The sequence below is a fragment of the Siniperca chuatsi genome, linkage group LG3, assembly GCF_020085105.1.
Source record: "Siniperca chuatsi isolate FFG_IHB_CAS linkage group LG3, ASM2008510v1, whole genome shotgun sequence".
Lineage (NCBI taxonomy): Eukaryota > Metazoa > Chordata > Actinopteri > Centrarchiformes > Sinipercidae > Siniperca > Siniperca chuatsi.
In genome coordinates this window covers 13,316,694-13,337,184 of record NC_058044.1, presented here as the reverse complement: position 1 = coordinate 13,337,184, position 20,491 = coordinate 13,316,694, and positions in this window count along the sequence as shown.

The following is a 20,491-nucleotide window of genomic DNA, read 5'->3' as shown; positions in this document are numbered from 1 at the left end:
TGGTCACAAATATACATTTTCATAAAAAAAAAACACACTGTGGTTTTATGCAAGTGTTAGTCAAACAGAAGTAAATTGTGCATTTGTTGGGGACTATTTTCACCTGTGGATAAATAAACATTTGGTACTCTAGTGATTATTTAAGGCAGCAGGCTGGTGTATGTTGGAATGACTCAAAATAAACTACAGTGCTCATGTTAATCGTAAGACTTAAGCCACACAGACAATACTTGTTAGCAGGATCAATTAATTGTTGGTTTTGGTCTTTTAATGGGATTTGTTGACAATAATAAAAATATAGAATATCACCATACTCATCCTTTAACTTTGCCACAACTACTGATGCTGTAAAGTGCATGCACATTTTTAAGGGAGAGGGATATGGAATATGTATATGGATATTATCGATTGCATTACTCAGCCATATTGTATAAATACTGTCAAAAATATGGCAGCTGCACATTAATTAAGAATATTGATGAAACATCAGGGACTCTGCTGGTTCAGCAGGCCACACATTATTTGGGAAAGGTTAAGTGCCCAGCCGACATTTAATTTCCTTCCTTCCTCCATCTCTCTCTCTCTATGTCGCTCTTCCCTTGTCTTTCTTTTTCTTCTCTTCCACTTTTTTGGTCCTCCCATTCTACATTTTTCCTCCCTCCCTCTTTCTTGTCCTTTTCCTTTTTACATAAACACTTGAATCATAATTCCTTATATGAGATGAGGGCTAAGCTGAGCTGCAAAGAAAAGTTGGTTTCCCATTGGTTCAGTCATTTTATGCATGCACACACATACACACGCACACGCACACACACACACCAGTCCTCACTGTCATTTAGCAGCATCCTCTTCAGCAACACGCTTGCAAGATGGATGCCCTCTCACACGCATTTATCCGCCAGCACCGCGGTGCTTTATTATCTAATTTTGACAGCCCGGTCCAGCCCATCGTGCCGCTGTACTGCTGCCGACGTTTCCCCCAGGGACAGTCTGGGCGAGGCCTCTGCTGAACCCAATCGCAAAGTGCTAAACGTGCGGTGCAGCTCGAATGCTAATTTACTGTAACCAACATGCTGAAAGACCTCCTGTCATTGCAGCAACCCATTCAGCCCTGTCTTGGCTGTCCCCATTACTGCTCCCACCAAAAATACACACACACACACACACACACACACACACATAAACAAACAGACCAGGCTCGCTCAGCTGGACTGATTTTTATTTTTCTCTAGTCCATAAAAATCTGCATCTTCAATGCTGTCCAGGGTCCAAGGTTTACTGGGGCTGATAAAAATGATGATTTTGAGGGAGGGTGTCTGCGCCTGAGGGGGAGATGACAAGACAAGATTGAAATGTGTGTGGAGCTCTCCCAGTCGGCTGTGATGAGGGATGGCTGTCCGCTATGTCTGAGGTCTGAGTGGATGAAACATTAAGCCACCTTAGGATAACTGATGTTGGGTTGATGAATGGTCGTAGTTAGCGTCATCGCCATTCATCACGGCACGGAGAATGATTGTGATTCATCACATTCACTGGTTTGCATTAGGATTAGTTTACGCTTGTTTGTCACGTCATCCGAACTGTGAGGCTTGTCATCAAGGTGTGACGGCCGGCCTCATCAGCCTGTCACACTTTGCCTTGACAGGTAATGACAAGTGACAAAAATGTATTTAGGTTTTGCTTGGTGCATCTAGACAACTCTACAGTCTACAAGAGCTGATTTTAAGTATGCATCATTGTAAAGACATTAAATCTGAGGCAAAAGTTGCAAAAATGTCTGTGATCTTCTTTCTCCAATAATCAGCAGAAAAGAGTATACTGAAATGGTGTTGCACATATGTGATTTAAGCATTTGGTTTTATACTATACCAAAGTAAGATAGAAAACTCTGAAATGGACTGTCAGCCCAAAGCCTTCCATTCAGCCCATGATGGAGTGGGAAATCAGGTATTTTCCTTAGAGCAGGCAGTGCTTGCTGAATATCTTCTCTGGTGTTTCAAATGGCACAGGGGAGGAGTTTTCCTCAAGGCATTTATGACCCATGGTACTGTATATTACATATAGTCTCTTTGCGTGGAATTGTATTCAGTGTTTTTCAACACTGTAAAATCGGCATTTATCATTTTTCCCATCTTGCCCTCGCCTGTTATTTCCATTGTTTTTTGAATTGTGGAAACTCTTTGGTAATGTAGGGAGGCAGTGCATGAAATCAGCTCTGTCTTTGCTTGGTATTTCTTGTTTTGTAATGAGCATATGTCATCAGCCAGAGAGACATATTTTTTCTCTGCCTACTCACTTCCCCATAACAATTCAACAACAATGATACACTCTCATACACATTTGAAAATGAATAAGATGCTTAAATAACGTTATTCTCACAAATCTTGAAAATGTTTTTCACCAAAACAATGAGTGGGTTTGGCAAAAAATTATATTTTGGTTTAGACAATTGTCAAAGCAAACTTAGGGGCGTTAGTTCTCATGGACTTGAGACTCTGTGTAGCACTTTTTGCCCCCTCCTAAAATCGGATAATCCTCATTTTATGTCCGCGGTTTGCCACTGTCGTGCGGTGCTTCAGCCATTGAATTGGTAATTTCATTCCAATCCCCCTCAAGGCTCACCCTGCAGTCCTAACCGCCCCCTCCTCCCCTTCCCAATCCTTACATGCAGGCCCTGCATTTGGTCAAATTGCCTAAACCCTGAGCGATTGTAATTTCTGAAGAGGCTGCTGAGTGGTGCTTTGAAGGAGGAGAGGAAGGCGGAGAGCAGAGCAAAAAAAGGGGGAGGCAGTGATGGCAATGGCATTGGGCATGCAGGAGCTAGAAGCTAGGTGAGAGCAGGGAGGGGTGTGGAGGATGGATGGATGGGGAGGCGGTGTTAAGTGCTCTCGCGGAGGAGTCGAGCCCTCCCTCTTGCTAGTCGCAGCCTTGCTCTCGGCGGTCTGATCCCCTTTGAAGCAATTACCCTTTCACCTGGACAAGCTCATCACAGAATCACTCTGGTCACCGTCACCACACCACCACCACTCCAACAACGCAGGACTCCAACCAAGACTGCAAAATGCTGGAGGGAAGAGGAGATAGTAGACAAAGTTATGCACAAACAGGGTGTTTACACAAAAAGAAAAACAATGCACCACCATAAACTATAGCCTACAAAATGACCACAGAGTTGAACCATCACCTCTCCAACACAGTGGGAACAAAAAATAAAGAGCAACGGAATACTTACAGTTTATTACAACTTACAACTGGTTGTATTTGTGTTGCTCTGGCCATCGATTCTATCGGTTGTGATAAAATTGTACTCACCACAGCAACTGCTAATATCGTGGAACGCAACACCAATAGGTGGCTAAAAATAGGTCGAAACAGGGCAACGAACACAAGCAGTCTGACAATCATAGAGGTTGAAAACAAACCACCAGTTTACTCAGATTTGTTTGGAGGAGAAAACAGGCAAATGGTTAAATTACAACCCAAACTGTCTGTATTAAACATCCACCGCAGCTTACAGACCGACTTCCTAGTTGAACTTTGACCAACCATACTTTGCATAGTTGTGCACACTCATGCTTTTCCTTTGCAATGATGGATTACTACACAGTAAAAATCACTGGGTCCAAAATTGACCCAGTTTGGCTCAATATAGCACTGATGCAATACTTTGTTAATTTTACTCAGTGCCAATGGGTTGGTGTGACCCAGCGTTATTTTTATATTACTGTTGGATTATTTACCCAATCTAAAAGATGGTTATTTTGACCCATTGTTAGACACAACAAGCTCAAGTTTCACCTTAAAACTGTCACAAATTCATTCTTAGTTGTACAAAACAATTTTCATATGGCATTCAGAATTGCAAAGGATACACATATTCACAAATTCACAAATAATGATTTAAGATTAAAAAGAGGTAAAAAGTAGATTTTAACAGTTTGCAACCATACCATTTAGTTTTGGTAAATAACCCTACTAAAAAATAACACCAACACTGGATCAAAACAACCTAGGATGTCTAGGATGGTTTTCTATCCATGGGTGAAGTTAACCCAGTAAGTGTGACATTGGTAGCGACATTAAAATACACCTGACCTCTAGATAAAGTTTTAGCCAATCTGGCCAAACCCTCATTTCGACCTGTATGACAGCACATGTTGCCCTGTTGGACCTGTTTTCAGTGATGTCGTTGTGTTATCACAACGCTAGATGGTCAGAGTTGTTAAAGTGAAACCAAACTTGTAATAAACCATAGTTTCCCACAGCTTCACAAAGGTAATATACATTGCAGGTCTATTGTATTGGATGGCATTAGAATGTACAGGTGTTTCTGTTTTTGTGTCCAACTCCTGTATATGTATGCTGTGCCCTTGACTAACCCCACTGCATACATTTCAGCAGACAAAGTAATAAACAGGCATCACTGGAAGCCCTTGTTGTTGATAGGAAGCATAGGATCATTCTAAACACAGTGTTGAATATTGGCTGAATCAATTAACAATGGATTCTTTCTCACAAATAGATGAAAGGTTGAATTATAAGAAAAAAAAAGAATACTTCCAGCAGTGGAGGTTTTTCTCCAAGCAGGGGTTTTTCTTGTTGTTATTTATTTGTCCATTAAGCGGTGTAACAACTTTAAAAAGCAGAGCAGCCCCAGTTTGCTCTGTTCCAACATCATGAAGATACACAAACGCTTTCCACTTGGAATGTGTGAGTATATACAGTATGAATATATATATATATATATATATATATATGTGTGTGTGTGTGTGTGTGTATGTGTGCATGTTTGTGGGCCTGGCTGTGTGCATAAGTGCGTGCCCATCCGTCTACAATTTGGGCTCACACATCGTCCTGTCAGGGGTCTGTGCAGCTAATCTTTATGCACTCTGTGACCTCCTCACTGCAAACCCTGCTAAATATATTATTCCCCTGGGCCTTTCATTGCTGCTTGGTGTCAGAAATCAATATGTATGAGGCGCGTAGATGGGAATTTCTAATAGATCTCTGCGGCCCTGCGCTGCTCTTCAATATCTGCCTTGGACTATTAGTGCCGGCTCAGTGGCGGTGAAATAACCGAGATAATCTTTTAAGGTACCTTTCTTAAGGTGGAACGGCAACTCCTGCTCTGTATCCTCTTCCGTACACCTGAATGCTAAAGATGGATTTATTGTTTAGGGATATTTATTGAAAGTAGTATGCATGCTCTCTGTGATTTCAACTGCCTTATTTAAAGGGTTTCTACAGCTGTAGTTATGTCTGATGTGAGTGCTGTTGTAAAATATCAATGAAAGCTGAAAATGCAGTGATAATTGTTGCCATTAAATCATGTCGTAACTAAAAATATAATCTCAAAACAACATAACAAATACAAGTACTTCACAAGAGACCACACACCCTTCTCACATAAATATAGATGCATATAGATGTTTTTTTTTTTACAGCTGAATGCTGGTATGGGGAGTCATATTTTTGTTAGTAGGCTACATGTGTGCTTGCAACATGTGTGCGGGTGTGTAGGTGCAAGTGTGTCTGGAGGGATGTGCCACAGTGCTAATTGCCCATATTCCTAATGCGGGGATGATTTGCTGCAGCACTTAGCTGCAGCAGCACAGGAAAACTGACTCTAGTTTCTGTCTCTCTCCCTTCCACCACCTACAACCCCCCACAACCACCTCCCCGCCGCTCTCCCTACTACGTTGAGGAGGAGAAGAAGAGACATCCGGCATCAGCAGGCAGTTAGGGGAATGGCGGGAGAGGGGGAGAGAGGTGGTGAGGGGGGCAGGAAGAGGAGACGAAGTGGGGGTGGAGGGGTGGTGGTGGTTTGCTCAGACAGCGTGTGGTCTCGAGGGAGGGAGAGAGGCTGAAATTATTCTACGGTCACAGGCTTTCCCCCCCCTCTCCATCTCCTGGCGAGGACCTCGGTGTATAATCCTTGGCGCTCGCCTGGCTCATATATCTGCCGTCCCTGAGACAAAGGTTATATCTCTCTCCTTCAGGTACCACTGGCCGCTGACCGAAGACCACAAACCTGCTCTATTATCGCCACATCATCAGCCCCTGTAGAGAAAAATTAATCACACCAATGACCGTCATTTTTTAAAGATTTATCATGTATATATATTAAATCTGGAGACAAGTGATAACATAGACAAGCCTACCTGGAGTGACTTGATGTGCTCATTAATGTTATTCGTGCTTTGCCGTGTTCCTCAGGTATCTCAGTCTTTGCTTCCTTTGTTGATCTGTTGGCCTGGAAATGCGTGTAATTCCACTCATTCACAAATGGTTCTCATCTCTTCACTCCTTGCTCGTGAAGCATCGTAAACCCACGCCCCTGACTCTAAGCACCCATAAGATGAGAATAATTACTAGTCTCTTATTCCCTCTCTGCCATTTCAGTCTCTCCTTGGCTCAGGCATTACCTAATCTTGGTGAAGCCACTTGATGCCAATTCGTAAGGGTGGAATTATTAAACAATATTTAGATGTGGGCCTAATGCAACTTTGTCGCCTGTGTCATTTGGAGCATGGAAGTAGTTTGGGATTCATTAAACTTGACTGGTAAGTAGAGTGGTGAAACCTCAATGCCCTGTGGATGGAGGTGTGAAAGTACAGCTCATTTAATGGCTCAAGTCAGGAGAAAATTTCAGATAAAGAAATGAGGGACATTAGGAATCAGAGACCAAACAGATGGAGAGAGGGGTGGGTGAGAGCAGGTTACAACAGAAATTGATGGAATGAGGCACAAAAGAAAAGGAACAATACTGTGAAGACTGTCAGAAAGAGGCTGAAATGACTAAAGAAAGAAATGAAGGAAATATTAACACAAATCTCCTCCTGCTTAGTGTGAAGAGCCCCTGATGGGCCATGTCTAAGTTTGGGCATCCACATACACTACATGGCCATGATACCTCCCTTGCACATACACACACACACACACACACACTAAAACACACCAGGCCCTCCTCCCTCATGCTGCTCATCTCGATAATTACCTCCCCCAGGTACTGGTACACAGGGATACACCACGCACGTGCTGCCACCGGGGGCACTGCGCCAAGGAGAGCAGACGGCAGCCATTCAGGGGGCAGTGAGGAGAAAAAGAGGTGGAGGCGTGATGATGATAATGTGTGTGTGTGTGTGTGTGTGTGTGTGTGTGGGCAGGGGGGTCGGTGGGTTTGTGGTGGTATAGTAAAACATCAGGGGGAATTGGCTTCTGAAAGACAGGCATCATGGCAGGCGTATGGTCTCCTAATTACGCAAGGTCTCCCACCGCCATTAGGAGCTGTCAGTAACATGAGGGGACACAACCAGCCGCTAAAGAACAGGAGTCCACCGCAATCCACCACAGTCTGTATGTGTGTGTGTGTGTGTGTGTACTGTGTGCAGCCTTTGCACGTAGGTTTGGCTTTGACCTGAACCAACGTTCTTTTGCTTAATTGAGTGTTTTGAACTGTAGGAGAAACACTGCAGGAACATACAACATATTTACCATGTGCAGAGCTGTTGGATAGGGACATTATTACGAAATATTCAACCTTTTCAAAAATGTTGTCACTAAGATGTGCTTGTGAGTTGAGGTTTATGCCTTTAGGTTTATGAACTCGTTCATTTAGTTTGTGCTTGAAAACTTTTGCAGGTTTGTATATTTAGGTCTGTGCTTGGAAGATTATTTTTTCATTATCACCAAAAGAGATTCATGTCTAATCCCGTGAAAGCTTGGTTTAATACCAGTATTTTTTTTTCTTTTGGTATGTTGTATTGTCTTGTCTGTGTATTTTTGCAAACCCAACCAAGTAAATTTCCTTTTTCGAGTTCAAGTTAAACTTGAACTTGACATCATAGCAGTCAAATAAGAATAATAATATAAATTATAAAAATAATACATTGGTCACCAGTATCAAATTCCTTAACATTTAATTCTTGAAAAAGAAGTGAATATTCTGTGCACAATATATCATGAAATACAGACATGGTCATCGCTAATGCTGGTGAGAAAACCAACATATTAAATTACACACTTCCTCAACATACTTAAACCACATATATATACACACAGTCACTGGCAAAGATCTAACTTGGCTAGCATCCAGAGTCTGATGACATCCAGCTTTGCTATTTGTATCCAACATCACATTGATATCACTTATAATCAGGTAATATTATATTTTACATAATTTATTTAAATCTTTAGACTGTGATATTGTAGCCTTGAGAGTAATAAAATTGTAGTTTTTGAAAAAAAAGAAGACAGATTATCCCTGACTTTGTGAGGGCAATGTGACAAGACAAAATGTATCATTACTATCACAAACAAGCACCTGGTTCAGACATTGCACTCTTGTATGGTGCTGAGGTCAGCGTCCGTGTCATGTCTGTCTGCATATGGTCCTCATGTGCCTGGCCTGTAGTTGACTGGATGAGTGCTGTGGGGCTTTGTCCCCTTTGATGTTCTGTCACAGCTGGGATAGGGTGAAGTTTACCAACCTGGCAACACACCAAGAGAGTTTCTAGGTCTGCTCCTACTGAGCTGTACCTCTGCACCTGTGCATCTGTTCACGGAGTCTACAAACAAAGCATGTAAAGGGAGCTGGCACACATGGCAGCGACAAAGCACAGTGCTGTATGTCAAAATAAGAAAAGGGAGCTTAAAAAGCTTAAAAAATGAAAAAGACTTTTCTTTTGCCAGGCTGTGAATGCATCCTGGGATATACTACTACTACTACAAATTGTACTTTTATTATGGAACATTGGACTTTTACTAATCAATAAACCTGTTTTCATGTATGCCGTTAGTGGAAGCAAGTTTCTACTGACTTAAGCACTGCTGCTGTCCAACCAGCATCCAACTTTATATCAAATAATAAATTTAATAAAAGAAACAACAATACGCAGACTGGTCCTGTTTAATTGTTGACCATTAAAAGTAAACCATGCTGCTTTAATGGATGCCCTGTAGTCAGCTAATTTACTGACCAGAAAGTAAACAGACTGTTTACATTAGTAATGGTATTGCTCTCTATGCTTTGCCAAGACACTCGTACGATTGGTAAAAGTAATGTTTGTGGCTTTCCAAACGCCCCTGACAATACTGAAATCAAGTAATACAACAACAGATTGACAGCTTTCACTGAAGCAAAAAATTAACTAAAACTGCTAGACTTACTGTCACTTATCACAGTTAAAGGTATTGTTGTGACATTTTCTTGAAACCATTACTTTTATGGAAGGTTTATATTTGAGGAGTTTTGTAGCATTTGATAGCCTTGAAACTGTCACACATGCACTTTCTGACAACATGTGTCACGTCAGTCAATAAGTCAGTAAGGCCCATTCACAGTGATACACCTTGTTTTTCTGGGTCCATTTCTTGGATGTATTGATATGAAATTTTGAACAGACGTTCATTGTCCCAAGAGGATGAATCCTACAGACTTTGTTGACCACTTGACTTTTCATCAGATCAAAATTTCAATTTGTATTACTTAAATACATAAAATGATGACATTCCCATCAGTCTTAGCTGTACTTTGTGTTAAGTGCCAATGGAGCTGCAAAACGGGAGAAGCTATTTCAGCTGAGTCTGGTTCTGTAAGTAAAATTTCCATTCATTTTTCCCCTAGACAGCATTATGTGACTCACAGATGGAGCACTTCGATGCTAGATGTCCTAGATGGACATGGAAACTCTCTCAGTTAATTAATTTGTACAAAAGATGAAAAACCGTGTTAGAAAATATCTAATTATTTGTTAAAAAGTCGAAGGTACAAGCCTGTGTACATAAAAACGTAAAGTAAGAATTTAACTACGTTGCATTTACTGTAGGCAACGACCACAGAGCTTGAAATTGTGTTACCAGCCGCTAACTGCGGGTGAAAGCTAAAGATTAGGGGGGTTGAGAAAACTGACAGTACAATTTGCAGATTAAATTAATTCACTTTCGGATTCTGGGTCAAATTTGGATGAATTTGGCAACTACAATTGTAGTAGTTTAGAGCCATTATCTGGTAGACTCCTGTGTTTCAATGTGATGTAACATTGAGGATATCATTAAAAGAAAAAATTGAAATTACAATACAGAATGGGGAATTACAATTATGGAACAAGCGGCTCTGCCCACTTTGCTTCAACATCAACATGTTAACATTGTCAATGTGGGCATGTTGACATTATTAACTCAACTCACGTGTGTGTGAGTACATGGACCCTCACGGACATGGGCAGATGTCAACATTTACGTCATGTGGACTCATGTAGCCGCATGGACGCCTTAAGTATAATTTGAGCTTTGTTTATGTTCTTAATACTGGCGATTACTTACTTTCTCAACTGTCCACTGACGAATACACAGCTGAGTCCAGCAGTAACAGGCACGGTCTCTGGGGAATGTCAAAAGGCATTCTGGAAAATGTGGGATATCATTAACTATAATAGACATAGATGAGGTAGATTTGTTGGTACAAGGAAATACACATGAAATAACTACTGGGATGCACTGAACATAACTGATTGATTACATACAGCAGTGCAAGAGTATGTGTGGGTGGAATGTAATGAAAGAGCAGGAAAGAGCACATTGGGACAGATGTATGTGTTTGTGGGTGTTTGTGTGTGTAATAGGAAGAGTCTTTTATTTGTGCCAATACACCTGCACATTCAGGCTTTATTTTAGCCCCTTTAACTCTTCTCCTTTCATAAAAAAAAGTGTTGCAGAAACCAGTTCTCTGTGCATCTCCAGCGCTGTGTGGCAGCAGGTATTAGATATCCACCCTACGTCACACTGTGTTGTCTACCAGCCCATTGCAGCTGCTGTGGTGATAGCCCACCGCGCCCCCGCACAGACAGACACCACACACACACACACACACACACACATACCTCTCTCCCTTTGCCTGTCCCTTGTGCCTTCTCTTTTAAAGAGACACACGGGTGGCTGCGCTCCACTTGACATGTGGGCCCATATTCTCAACTTAGAGACGGAGGATGGGCATGGTTGCACGCTTTGATGGCTTAATTACCGCTGTGGAAACAGGAGTGGCTGGAGAAAGAAGGTGCGAGAGAGAGAGAGAGAGAGGGAGAGAGGGTTATGTGCAAGTGTTAGCAGCACTGATAAGCTGGTGAGGATCGTTAGAGGGAGGCTAAAATGGCACTGAGGTCCCATAAGGCATCTTAAATGTATGTGCTTTGGGTGAGGGGAATTCTGAGGCTCATTTAGGCTCATTGAATAAGGACGCATTTTGTATGGTTCGTGATCATATTATAACTGTACCCTTCTGAGATATTTTATTGATTTCTAAGTTGCTGCCTCCTGTAATTTTACACTTCTTTTCTTACCCAATGCTGAAACACAGAAATCCATAAAAGCTTAAATGATACAGTCTGTCTAGTCATAAAGCTTATTCCTCTGTGCCATAGACCTCCATTATTGTCCAAAACTATTAAAAACACATAATTGAGCCACACTATTACACTGGACGACATGTCTTTATTATGATGAACACGGGCACTGTGGATTATTTTTACTCACATAAACTGTTCCACTGCTGTACATAGTCACAAAAATACCAAATGAGTATTAATCCGCAGCTGAAAATAGTCCCCAATAAATGCACTCTTTACTACTGTTTGAGTAACATTTGCTAAAAAACACAGTTTCCAGCTGTTTTAGGAAATTATTAAGCCTTTAAATTTTTTTTTTTACTTAGGTTTACATCCTCAAATGGAACGAGTGCCAGACACAGGTTTGGCACATTAGAAAGTATGGAAAAAAGACTATCGCATTCTTGGTTTCGGTCTTTTCGTTGGATGTGATGACAATAATATATAAAATAATGCCAGCCCTATCTTGTATTTCCTACATTTGTATTTCTCTGTATCTGTGCTATTGATAAAACTCCCTGTTTACAAGGCACAAACTGTACACAGGTTCAAAGAATTTGAACATTAGCCAAATTAAGAGATCATTTACATGTGAAATCAATGCTCCACACTTGAATATCCCTATCTTAAGGCACAGACCAACACTGTACAATTGGTGCCCCAGATGTTTTTTCTCATCTGGGCTTTTAAATCACTGCATGCGTGACCTTTTTAATTAACATCACATGATTTTTTTGAGTGAGGGTCAAGCCCCAAGACACTCTCCTTGACATGACTTTAAAACATGGCCCCCACTTAATAAAAGGTAGGCTTAAGTTGTAAGCACAACAATAATGATCAGATATTAAATATGGGTTTTGATCACTCAGCAATGTTTAAGGTTTTATCATGTCTTACTTTGATTTTGATATTACTTAATGTTTAAATACATTACTTAACTGACATTTTGGTTAATTTCTAATTAAATTAAATAAATTAAATTGGTTATCATACTCTGCAGTCCTAAGAAAATATTGTTTTATACACAAATCAAAAATATTATGAAAATTATGATCTATGGGCATTTAGAAATGAACACAATCTTGAAAACATACACAAAGCAAATGTGTAAACATATTACTACACTATTATTTCTAGCCATACTGTATACACCACAAGCAAGGCTAAAAATGTGTCAGTATGGCAATATCGAAGCCCGGTGGTAAAAAATGATAATGGCACACACACTTGCCATAAAGCATGGCAGCACCCGGGTTGCATGGCAGGGGAGTGGACTATTTATCTTGGGGAAGAGGAGCTGTGTGCTCCAAGGCCCATCTGTCTCAGGATGGGAGTAGGGGGTTGTGGGGTCGAGCTTGGTTTAATTGAAGATTATCTGCTTAATTACTCAAGCACAGCCAGCGTTAAACAGCCATGGATTAAGAAAGCGTCAGTGAGGCAGACCTTGGGGTCCAGTGCTGTGCTCAATTAGCAAGAGGGCCCAGATATGGCTCTCCCCTCCTCACCCATCACTGCACTGGAACTGAAACTGCATGCTAAGAGACAGGCCATGAAGATAATAAACACACAACTGAACAACTGTTAAAGCACATAGAGAGTCAAAGTGCAGACATCGCATCTGGACTGCCCACTGTTCCACTAGCTTCTGTAACTCTATGCACTCAAGTAGAACAGTATTCCCAGGAATTACGTTATATTGGATGATTCTGTACTTAGCAATTTACATCCAATGCCAAAGTTCAGTGCCAACATAACAAGTAGCCTGACCCTATGTTAAAAAACTGCAAGGGGCTGTCTTGATGGGAGCATGTTATTTCATGTTATTTCAGAGCATGTTATTTCAGGTACCGGCGAGAAGAGGAAATAAGATCCAGTTTGAGCAATAGAGTTTAAGGGTTTATAAGATGCTAAACATTATAAAGAAATTTATAACATTATGAGACAGGATTTGAAAGTTATCATGATGATGATGTTATTTTATACGTAAACAGTAAGAAATATGGCATTCACGTTACAGAGTAATCTACGTGGAGTGCGCGTTTGCCTGCATTGATTCTTGGAGATTGGGGAGGTGGACGGGCGTATAGCACAACAGACTTTTATATGGGCAACCTGCGTTCACGCTCTGTAACACACCTGAAATTAATGTTTGCTTTTTTTGACTGTAACCACAATCTTTTCCTAACCATAACCAAGTGTTTTAATTGCCTAACCGTAACCATATATTAACCACAGTCTTTCCTTACACTTACTGTAAAATACCATAGTTGCCGTATGCAGATAGAAAGAATTCTAAAAACACTTACAGTGAATATAATCCGGGGTTTGCATAATCATCAAATATCAACATTCTTGTCTGGAAATAGAATTATTAAGTATCTACTACATCACATGCTATTAGGATTTGAACCCTTCTTCATGTTAACAAAATTATATGACGATTCATTTATTAGCATTCAAAAAACTACAGCTGCCATGAAAATGTTCCATTGCAGCAGCGCACAAATCTTATAATTTCATAATCATCGTAATAACTGTTTTTACCGAACCCATGATATCCACCCATGTTCTCTTCTAATGTCATCATTCCAACTTTATAGTTGTAATGTTTGCTGTCTTAAAACACATCTATGCTCCTCCCTGTCCATCATCATTCCTCACCACTTGATTGGCCTCAGTCATTCAAGTTGGAGCAGTTTAACCCTCAGCTATATTGGGCTTGTGGGAAGTGATGTTTGTAGATTAACATCCCCCCCAATTGAGTGAAACGCAAAATATACTTTTTACTATTTTTTGTAATTTGTATTATTATAAATGTCAATGTGATTTTGAATCATGTTTTCTTGCTTCTAGATCAGAACCCACTGGCTCTGGTTTCACTGCAGCTGTCTATACCGTGTATTTATTTATTTTTTATTCTTTATCTGAATTCCCATTAGCTTCCACAAAGTGGTCGCTAGTCTTCCTTCACACAAAATGACAACAATAAAAACAATTTCAAAATCACACAGTATGAATAAAACAAGAAAAGCCAAAACAAGTGAAATAACTCACAAAATAAGTGAAATAACTCACAAGAGAAACATACAATAAAAATAATCAAAAATTTTCCAAAACAGCAACTAAAAGTAACATCTATGTGAGATTTATCACTTTTAGTTTTAGTGACTTTTTGAAAGAAAATCTACTTTTGATCTGTCTGATGTTAGTGGGGAGCATATTCCAGGCAGAAAAGCTCTATAGAGAACAGTTCTCATCATATAATTTGTTTGTGGACTTGGCACCACCAGATGACCAGTGCTCACTTGATGTGTAATATACCTATGACAAAACCAGTATTTACTAGTTTTTCACAAAAGAAGTGTGGTGTATTATTCCAAATGATATTTTGCATGAATAACACAAGACTAGATTTTCAATTTAGCCTCCACAGTTAACCATGATAATCGTTCACACACATTAGCACAGAAAGAACAATGAAGAACGAATCATATAATCTTGTATTTAGTTTCGTACACTGTTTTGCTAAAACTGTGAATGCTTCTCCTTTTCCTCCCCTCTTCCTCTGCTGACCACACAGCAGAACGATATTGATGAAGGTAGATGTCAAGAACTGACTGCCCCTCTCTGTGCTGGCCAGATATCCCTCTTGGTAGATGAGTTATTTATATCAGGCACCTTGATGTTTGAAGGTTTAGCCTGACCTAAAAAAAAACTCCATTCCCTCATCCGTAGCCGCTGCCACTCAGGTGTATGTGGCTACAGTTTTGTGTTGTTGAGTGTGTGCATGTACGCTATTTTACGTGCATGTTGACAGGTTCTTTTGTCTGCCTGACTCCCCCTGCAGTGAGTTGAAGTAGAGGTCACATGACGTCCCGGTTTGCCCTCCTCCTCCTCCTCCTCCTCCTCCTCCTCCTCCTCCTCCTGCGTGGCCTCACTCTTCATCTCTTCCACCTCTCCGTCATCCTTCTCCATCCTTCTTAATCCCTTCATCCCTCTTCTTCTGCGCTTTGTACCCCTCTCATTTTGGTGGTGTTTCCATCCCATTTGGGGTTGAGGATCACTCATTGCAGACTTGTACACAGATGGTGGGGATCCATGGTGAGTCAGCAAGGCAAACAAAGCTGGCCTCTCAAAATGAGAGTGGTCGCTGCTAAATGAGTGCAGCCACTTGACATGAAGGTCTTGACAACTTGTTTTATTAAAGTTGTCAAGTCTTTTGAATGTCATTTTATTTACTTGTTTTAATTATATGCTTTATAACATTCATTAGGACTAAATGATAAATAACCATATAAACAAGTTTGCTTCTTACAACCTTCATATGTCCAGACGGTGTCCACGGTGACCAGCACAAAGCCAGAACTGAAGGAGTGACAATTAGAGGTGGAATACATGTGAGTCATCCTCTCTTCAGTTTAATTAACAGCCTCACTTACACAACAACATATTCGTTCTTACCTTCAGTCCAAAATGTGCTCCATATATTACACTATAACAGTTTAATGTATTACAAAGAGTGTCGGGCAGTAACTTAGTTACATTACTTAGTAACGAGTTACAGTAATGTGATTACTTTTTTCAGTAATGTGTTGTGCAAAGGAATTACAATTTGAATTTCAGTAACGTCCTGTTACTTTGATATTTCGGGGGCGACTTGTTCACTGTGTTACCAGGAGTTAGATGGTGGAGAGTCTGGTCTGAGGTTAGCTTGACACAGAGGCTGGAGGTTTGAGGAGGTGGTTAGCCTCCACCAAAAAAGAAGAACTGTTACTCCTGGTAGTTATAAAGTTGTCTTATTCACATGTTCTTAGCTGGCTTGCTAACATTACTGATTTAAAAACCTGGGTAATATTTCTCGTGCTCATCAATTGTAAAAGCTGCTGTTTAGTGATGTTGTGCAGGTGAATTTGATAGAAGTTGTCCTCCAAGACTAAATCCAAAAAACTAAGATTAGAGGATGAGTCCAACAACATGTTCAGCATAATCAAAACGATTACCTTGTTTTCATATTGGAAAAAAAACAAATGATATATGCTTAATAATGTGCTGACACTTCTGTGCAAACATTAAGTAACATTTTCACACCACTTTACCTTCTTTTGTAGATACTTCAGAGTTGCTCATAACATGCTTTTTATCCAATTTGTGTGTTCTTTAGTTGTACATTTACAGCATTTATACCTACCTAAGCTATCTTTTGTATTTCTTGGCAAGCCAAAACAAAAGCGTTGTTCATCCTCAAATGATAAAAAGGAGTGTAATTGTTGTAGTTTCTTGCAGACAGGAGTTTCAATTAGACTTTAAAGACCACATTCACAATCACAGATGCTTCACAGAGACCCTCACTCATTTTGCTACCCTACGAGGTAATCTTATGGAGTATCTGCTGTCCATTTTGATTCATTGTGTAAATGAATCATGTCATATCTGCAATTCCTCTAAATTGTTTAAGGGGAGTCCTAAAGAGGCAGACATCTCTACGGCCGATATCTCCAAAACTTGGCAACTCACACCAAAGCAATCTAGATGGGTAAATAGCACTACAGGTAAGAGGAAAAATATATGTATTTTGGAGTGAACTGTCCCTTTAAATGAAAAAAAAATAGTTGTAAAGAAGACAATAGCATCTTTGCTTTTATTGTCTATAGGCATGAGATAGAACACAAGGCCGGTTGTGGTTACTTATACTAATGCAGATATTGCAGGCTGTACCAGTCTGTCAGTGTAAAAAATTCTGAGGTAAATATATGAGACCAACAGAAGGAAAAATGGAAAAGTTTCATGGGACTTTGTAGGGGATCCGATTTAATAAATCTCACTAAATCCATATTTTCTGCATAAGGAACGGGAAGGGTGTGGCAGTTTAATCTGACCCCCGGGCTAAATTGCCACTGCATCAAAACTGGGTGGAGAAGAATTTACTGAATGGACTAACTTTCCTCCATTCACACACTTGTCTTTTCTAGCCTCTAGAAACAAATATAAACCTTCACTGCATAACACTCACAGAGACACACAGTGAGGATTTACTCTGGTTACTAGTACACAGTACAATACACAATCTAATATATAATGGTTCAATATGAATTCCATTATTTTAAGCTTAAACTATACTAAACATACAAACTATACACTGAAATATCAAACAAAGCCAATGAATTTAAATACAGAGGTGGCAAGTAAGCAATGAAAATAGCTGAAAATCCAGCCTTGGAACAGAGCCTTTCTCAACAGTATATCATGTGGCAATCTAAAAAAACATTCTAATATAGTTGTTTATTTAAAATTTCAGTTTTTAGCGGCCTTTAACAAACATCATTTCCCATAAGCCCTAGACCTTCGTGGGCCAAAAGTCACGGCTCAAGAAAAGTGGCGAGTCAATGAGTGAGTCGATGTCTGTACAGCAGGACAGAAAGGAACGAACGCTGTAGAAGTTTTTAGATTACAGATAAGAAATTGAAAAAAATGACTTTAAAAGAGAGAGTTGGTGAGTTTATAGATAAGGACGAAACCAAGTACTAGCGCTGCAGTGTACATTTTCCCATACACACACACACCCACACACCATCACACCACCACTATCACCACTCTGACAGTGCTTTCATCCACCCCCGCCCTACCCCCATCGTCTCACCGGCCTGCCAGTCATGCATCCGCAGCCCACCACTCTCTTCCACGTCGATCATGCCTGACATGGGGGTCAGCAACGAAGTAAAGAGCCTTGGTGCCCCCACCATCACCAAACATCTGCGCTACCGAGTACATTTTGATGGGAGCTGTAGTTTTTTCTGTGCTCACAAAGTCATCACTTGTCAAAATCACAAAGGTTTCAATTTCTTTTAGCAAGTGCTGCAGTGGATGCCAATTTATTTAAGAATATGGAAAGTAAACCCAGGGAACAAGCTTAATTTTTCCATAAAGACAGATGAAAGAAATTCTGAATGAGAGACAGCATTAAGTTACAGAAGCTAGTGGAACAGAGGCTTTCCCGGACGTGACGACATGACTTCAGTTCTCTAGTAAAGATAGTCTTGTGAGGATAGACTGTGATGCTTTGCTTTCCATACGTGCAATGGGTAGCATAATAGCTACAGGAAAATATTCTATACCACGTTCTACAGTATACTTTGACACATTGTTCTCTCCCTATATTTGACATAAGAATAACATTTACCAATCAAAAATACTTTTTGTTGTCTGAATATAATACTGTATCCATGTTTTGATGCGTAAAATGTGTTGGCAGGTCTGCATGTTTATGTACATGTACACGTACATGTATAACTCTTGTTCTCTGGAGTTATTTCCATCAGTGAGCTGCAGAAGCCCCGAACTCCACAACACAGACAACCACATTCAGGCTCCCAGTACAGCATAGGAGGATTATTCTGTTATCCATGGGTGCTGGTGGGAGAGGGTGAGCGATACAGACAGTGAGAGAAAAAAAACAGAGAGGAACAGAGGGGAGGGAAAGGTAGTTTGGTGGAAGTGCAGTGGGAGGCAAGCAGGTAAAGATTTGGTTCAGCCTGAGTGCTTCGCTCATGCAGCGGAAATGCTGAGGAGGTCAGTCACCAGCCACCCCACCCCCCTCTGCACTCCCTCCATCTCTCCCTGTCATTCAACCTCCTCTCCTCTCCTCTCCTCTCCTCTCCTCAGTGCCTTATCTGTGCCAGTATTTCCTTTCCTCTCGAGCCACGTGCCATTTTGACAAACAGATTTATTGGTTACGTCATATTTCTTCCCTGTTTTAATCAAATGCTGGGGCGGCAGGGCTGACTCGTGCTCAGATTAATATCGCCATTGATCAGATTGGATGGAGGTGTCCTCGCACCAAACACCACCCCTGTTCACCCCCCCTCTCACTATTTCATTGCTGGGAAAAGGCTTTGCACTCTAAGGATTCCAGTAATATGCCTTTCTCCTGTGTGGCTGATTTGAGTCACACATGCACGCTTCCTATGTATGTGTGTGTGCTTGTACAGTATTTTGGCTTGTATAAAAGTGTTTGCAAGCTTGCCTGTGTGTGTTTCACCTCTTTGGCTTTGTTCATGAATGCTTTCTCTTGTTTTGATTGTTGGTGCTGCTTTTTGAAATGTACTGTGAAAGGTCCTGCAAATGTGCAGCTGTTTTGGTGTCTGAATTTAGAGAATTTACGGTCATTTCCAAAGCTGTGGAAAGTAAAAGGCAGCACTGTGGTTGATAGTGAGACACAGACAGAGTATGGAGTTGTGGAGGCTGGGGAGGAGGAGAGCAGGTGCAGCAGCGAGCCGGTGACAATGCTGCACGAGGAAGTCATTTTAACAAACACACCATGGCGGCCAGGGACGGTGCCACACACACACACACACACACACACCGACACACCATCACACCACTACTATCACCTCTCTGACAGTGCTTTCACCCGCCCCGCCCTACCACCATCATCTCCCCGTCCTGCCAGTCTAGCCCACCACTCTCCCCCACGTCGATCATGCGTGACATGGGGGTCAGCAGCGAGCAGCAGCCAGGCAAAGAGCCTTGGTGCCCCCCCACACACACACACACACAGTTGCCCTGCAGGGTGTGACCGGGCCGGCGGTCTGCTGCACGCGCAGGGAAATTACCACACATCTTTTGTTGCACGGGTGAGTGATGAACAGAAGCGGCCTTTGGCAGACGCTAACTGCAGGGGTGTAGAAGGAGGTGTGTGTGTATGTGTGTGTGGGGGGGTGATAGAGGAAAAATGTAAAGAGAGAGAGAGAGTGCTGGGAGGGAAGTGGCGGCTGGTGGTGAAAGAATGGAAGGAGGGGGATGGGGCGGATGGGGTGATGAGGAGGATGGAGGGCGGAGCGTGGGGAACCGCAGCCTTCTGATTAAGGGTGAAAGACTGCTGGCTGAGGTGGTGGGGGTGGAGGACAAGGAAGAGGGGGAGGGATGCAGAGAACAGAGTGAGTGAGAAAGGGAGAGAGACGGGGAGAGGAGATAGAGGAAAAGAGAGAAAGGAGACAGAGAGGGAGATGTGGGGGAGGGGCAGGAGGGACAATTTAATGAAGCTCAAAGCCTTTGCCATCTCTGAAAAGCAAGAAAGGAGACAGACATGGAGCGGTCGGGCCGGGCTCAGGCTG